Source organism: Gossypium arboreum, chromosome 1, assembly GCF_025698485.1.
Source record: "Gossypium arboreum isolate Shixiya-1 chromosome 1, ASM2569848v2, whole genome shotgun sequence".
Lineage (NCBI taxonomy): Eukaryota > Viridiplantae > Streptophyta > Magnoliopsida > Malvales > Malvaceae > Gossypium > Gossypium arboreum.
In genome coordinates, this window is record NC_069070.1 from 79159408 (window position 1) to 79165407 (window position 6000).

Below are 6000 nucleotides of genomic sequence, written 5' to 3' on the forward strand. Positions count from 1 at the left end.
TAATAAGTGAGGATGGTTGCGAATATACAAACATACATATGCATGTGTAATTGAATTATGAATGTTTAGCAAGATGGTTAAACTAGTTGATTTATTGATTAAGCTCAAGGAGTTAAAGAAGGAGAATCAAGCAAGGGAAAGACGAAGGTCATCGAGTAGTGACTTGGACTATTTTACCCAACACAAGGTAAGTCACTAAGCATATATTTTGTATTGATTTGAATAGACATAATGTCTATATAATTATGCCGAAAGGAATGATGAATTTATATACATGTATGTATGTGGTGATGGAAGTATTGAATGAAAGGAAAAGAGGTGAGATGTATTGAGTTGCTGATTTCGGCACTAAGTGTGCGGGTATAAATATTTGTGATCATGAGAATGGCACTAAGTGTGCGGGTTTAAAACTTGTACAGCACTAAGTGTACGAGTTTGATCAAATAGCACTAAGTGTGCGAGTTGATTATATGGCACTAAGTGTGCGGACTCACTATATGCTTTTGAATCACTATTGACACTGAGTGTGCGACACTATTGAGTTGATCACGGACAGCGGATCGGGTAAGTACCTTAAGTTCATGGCTAATAGGCGCTATGTTTATATTTGGGGTTGAGCTTGGTAAGTTTGAACCTATGTGACAATGTAAATTGAAGTCACGTACATAAGAATTATCGTGGAATGAGTGAAAGGTCATGTAGATATATGATTGTGACGAAAACAAAATGGTGTATAGAAATGCTTCAAATATCCTATTGATTAGTATATGGAATGTGAATGTGTCACTTGGTATGTGGTTGAATCGAATGGTCTAAGGAACTATGGTATAGTTCGGTTTGAATGGAGTAATTAGCCTCGCTCCATTTTGTTTCCTTTTGCGATAATGTTATTAATGGTTGGTAGTGCATTGCTTATGACTTCATCGAGTTATATACTCATTCGGTGTTTGCTTGTCACCTATTTTAGGTTTCTTGGACTCGACTTTTTGCGTATTCGGGACCGTCATCGAAGTCATCACACCGACTAGCGACTTTTTGGTATCTTCTTCTTAGATGGTCTAAGAGATCATTTCGCATATATAGGCTATTATGTTTTGTTTGAACTTGGTATGTAAAATTTTGAATAGCCATGCGAAAATGGCTTATAAATGTTTTGAGCATAATGTTATAATCATTTGGTATGTATATGCTCATTAAGAGGCACGGAAATGTTTGGCAATGACCAGCCATTAGAATGGGTCATCATGATTATATTTTGGACTATATATGAAAAAGGGGTGGTTGAATCATAGAAACTATGTGTTAGAGAAAGTCTACCCTAGAAATAGATGCTGGCAGCAATAGTGATGTGGATGTGAAAAATCACTAAAAATAGTAGGAATGGAATTAAATAGTGAATAAATTATGTAAATGAACCTTGATGAATCTATATTCATATGGAAGAAAGGAAACGGTCATATGAGTTGTATGTTAAGAGATATTTGGGTTTTCGTGAAACAGGGCCAAAGCAGTTTTTGGATTCCCTGTTATGACTTTGAAAATTCATTATAAATTAACCCAAGACATTTAGAAATCATGCCATATATTTATAGATTCCTTTTTGAGTCTAGTTTCTATAAAAACAAACGGCATCAGTATTGAAGCCCTGCACAGGGAGTTATTCGAGTTACAATGTACGAAGATCAGTGTAGTCGACCCCTGTAACATGGGAGACTTTAACTAATAAACTGTACTAACTGGCTCGATCAAAAATTCTAGAAAAAAATTTGTAGATGGACATATGAGTCTAGTTTCAGGAAAGAATTACGAAACTGATTTTCGAGTTGTAGAACTCAAGTTATGATTTTTGAAGCGACTAGTACACAGATTGGTAGCTTGTCTGGGAAATTATCAATAAGTGGTTTGAAGTTTGTTAACACCTCGTGCTCGACTCCAGCGACGGTCTCGGGTTAGGGGTGTTACAATTTTATTGGTATCAGAGCTATGGTTTAGTCGGTTCTAGGACTACCATAGCACGTATGAGTCTAGCTATACATGCCTTAATAATGTTTAAATTTTGATGACTTCGACGGTTAAAATTTTTGTTTTGATTAGTAAATGGATCCGATGTAGAGAACCTTGGTGGATGATGTTGAAAGTGTAGCGGATGCTCTCTGCACAAGGGACGCCGCCTGTTGAACCTCGGTCATCTGCGAATAATCAAGGTGAGGGGCTAAACAAGCCTTCTTTACCATGATGAATGAGTGGGTCGCATAATATGCCCGAACCAATCCGGCTGTCCAACAATTCCGAATTTGAATAATCCACCCCAAGAGCCCGTAATGCCATCGATTCATCGACCTCGTGAGGCTGAGTAAGCCACCTGTAGACTTGATTAGGAAGCGCGGGCTGAAGAGTTCAGGGCCATAGTTCCGATGATGCCGAAAGGGCCGAAGTTCGCTTGATAACACCATTCGGTGTTTGATGAACTATCATGCACACCGATGAATGTCTAAAGTGTGCTATATCCTTGTTGCGAGACTCACTTACTATTGGTGGAGAACTTTGATTTCCATAGTCCCAAACGAACGAGTTACTTGGGATTTCTTTCAAATAGAATTTGAAAGAAATATATTAGTCACGGTTCATCGATCAAAAGCGTAAGGAATTCTTGGAGCTCAAGCAAGGCCAGATGACAAGATGTCGAATCTGAACATGAGTTTGTAAGACTCAGTCGGTATGCCCGGGAGTGTGTGGCTGATGAGGTTTCTATGTGCAAGAGGTTTGAAGAAGGATTGAATGAAGATTTAAAGCTACTAGTGGGTATTTTGGAGATAAAAGAATTCGTAACACTAGTTGAATGAGCCTGCAAGGCGGAGGAACTTGGAAAAGAGAAGAAGAAGGCTGAATTTGAAGCTAGAGACTATCGCAAAAGATCGACGGGTAAAGCTCCGTTCTCGGTCAGTAAAGAGGTTCAGGAGGACACCAATAAATCGAGGACGATGTGGGAATTTCCATAAGAGCACGACCATTGGCGGACTCGAGCTACTTCGGTAGCTAGTGTGGGCAATAACCGTCAAGAGAAACTGAATGCCCCCAATGTGGGAGAAGACACATAGGTGAATGTTGGGGTAAGTCTACCAATAGGGCTTGTTACGGATGTGGTTCAAGGACCACTTCATTAGAGATTTCACTGAGCTTGATGAGAAGAATAGGATGCAAGGTGCAAGACCTAGTGGAATGACAACTAGAGGTAGACCACCAAGAATTTCAGGAGGTAGGGTGGTAGTCGAGAGGGCCACCGATACGGCTGTTCGATCTGAGACCCGTGCTCCTGCTAGGGCATATGCCATCCGTGCACGAGAGGAAGCATCCTCCCCTGATGTTATCACTGGTACTTTCACTCTCTTTGATACTAGTGTGATTGCGTTGATTGACCCTGGCTCTACTCATTCATATGTATGTGAAACCTTAGCATCCAGTAAGACTCTACCTATTGAGTCTACTGAGTTCGTAATTCGAGTGTCAAACCCTTTGGGTCAATACGTGCTTGTCGACAAAGTGTGTAAGAAATGTCCCCTAGTAATCCGAGGGTCCTGCTTTTTGGCGGACCTGATGCTTTTGCCGTTTGATGAATTTGATGTTATACTCGGTTTAGATTGGTTGACCGTGTATGATGCGGTTGTGAATTGCAAAAGCAAGACTATTGATTTGAGGTGCGCAAATAACGAGATGATTCGAATTGAGTCTACGGACTTGAAGGGTTGCCAACGTAATATCATCAATGTTGGCCCGTAAATATGTAAGAAAAGGGTGCGAAGCATACCTTGCGTATGTACTTGATGATAAGGAGTTAGAAATAAAACCCAAATCTGCTTGCGGTGGTTTGTGAATACCGGATGTTTTTCTCAAGAATTACGGGTTTACCACTGCTCGGGAAGTAGAGTTTGGTATTGAGATTGTACTGGACTACGCCAATTTCGATAGCTCCGTGATCGTATGGCACCAACCGAGTTGAAGGAGTTGAAAGCTCGGTTGCAAGAGTTGACGGATAGAGGTTTCGCCGACCAAGTTTTTCACCTTGGGGTGCACCAGTGTTGTTTGTGAAAAGAAGGACGGAACCATGAGGTTGTGCATCGACTATCGTCGCCTTAATAAAGTGACAATAAAGAACAAATATCCGTTATCAGCAGATCGATGATTTGTTCGATCAACTGAAGGAGCCTCGGTGTTCTCAAAAATAGATTTGAGATCGGGCTATTACGATTCATGAATCCGAGATTCGGACATACCCAAAACCGCCTTGAGCGAGATATGGTCACTACGAGTTCTTAGTGATGCCGTTTGGACTCACTAATGCCCCTGCGGTATTTATGGATTTGATGAATCGGATCTTTAGACCATATTTGGATCGGTTCGTAGTTGTGTTCATTGACGACATCCTGGTCTATTCAAGAGATGAGACCAAACATGCGGAGCACCTGAGATTAGTGTTGCAAATATTACGGATAAGCGGTTATATGCTAAGTTCGGCAAGTGTGAGTTCGGTTAGAGAGGTTAGCTTCTTGGGTCATGTGGTATCTCTGACGGGTATTCGAGTCGACCGAGCAAAATTTCAGCCATACTTAACTGGAAGCCTCAGAAACATTCTTGAGGTTCGAGCTTTTGGGGACTTGCGGTTATTACCGACGGTTTGTAAAAGGATTCTCGATGATAGCCACACCCATGACGTAAACCGCTTGTAAAGATGTCAAGTTTGAATGGACGGAAAAGTGTCAGAAAAGTTTCGATTAATTGAAAACTAAATTGACGGAAGCTCCAGTACTAGTACAGCCCGAATCTGGCAAAGAGTTTGTCATCTATAGTGATGCCTCCCTACTTGGGTTAGGTTGCGTATTGAGGCAAGAAGGTCGAGTTGTGGCCTATGCGTCGAGACAATTAAAGCCACATGAGAAAAATTATCCGACCCATGATCTCGAATTGGCTCCCATCGTATTCGCCTTAAAGATATGGCGACATTACTTATTTGGTGAGAAGTGCCATGTGTATTCGGATCACAAAAGTCTCAACTATTTGATGACTCAAAGAGACTTAAATCTGCGACAAAGACGTTGGCTCGAGCTATTAAAAGATTATGAGCTTGTCATTGATTATCACCCGGGAAAGGCTAATGTGGTTGCGGACGCCTTAAGCCGAAAATCACTATTTGCTTTACGAGCTATGAATGTACACTTGTCTATCCTACCCGACAATGTGTTAATAGCCGAATTAAAGGCCAAACCATTATTGACTCATCAAATTCGCGAAACTCAGAAAGTTGACGATGAGTTGGTTGCAAAACGGGCTGAGTGTTTTCCGAACAAGGAATCGGAGTTTCAAATTGATGATGACGATTGTTTGAGGTTCAGAAATCGTTTGTGTGTTCCAAGAAATTCGAACTCATTTCGATGATTCGAACGAAGCTCATTGTAGCCGAATGTCAATTCACTCGGGAGTACGAAGATGTACAACGATTTGAAATGTCGGTTTTGGTGGCATGGTATGAAACGAGACATCTCCGACTTTGTTTGAGATGTTTAATATGTCAACAAGTGAAAGCGGAACATCAAATGCCTTGTGGTTACTTCAACCGATCATGATACCCGAGTGGAAATGGGATCGAGTCACAATGGACTTTGTGTCCGGACTGCCATTGTCAGCGAGCAAGAAGGATGCGATTTGGGTTGTTGTTGATAGACTGACTAAGTCGGCTCACTTTATCCCCGTGGGTACAGATTTTTCATTGGATAAACTAGCTGAATTGTACGTTTCTCAGATTGTGAGATTACAAGGGGTACCGATTTCTGTTGTGTCGGATAGAGATCCGAGATTCACCTCGCGATTTTGGAAGAAATTGCAAGAAGCTTTGGGTACCAAGCTGCATTTTAGCACCGCTTTTCATCCACAAACCGATGGTTAATCCGAGCGGATAATTCAGATACTTGAGGATATGTTGAGATGTTGCGTCCTCGAGTTCAGTGG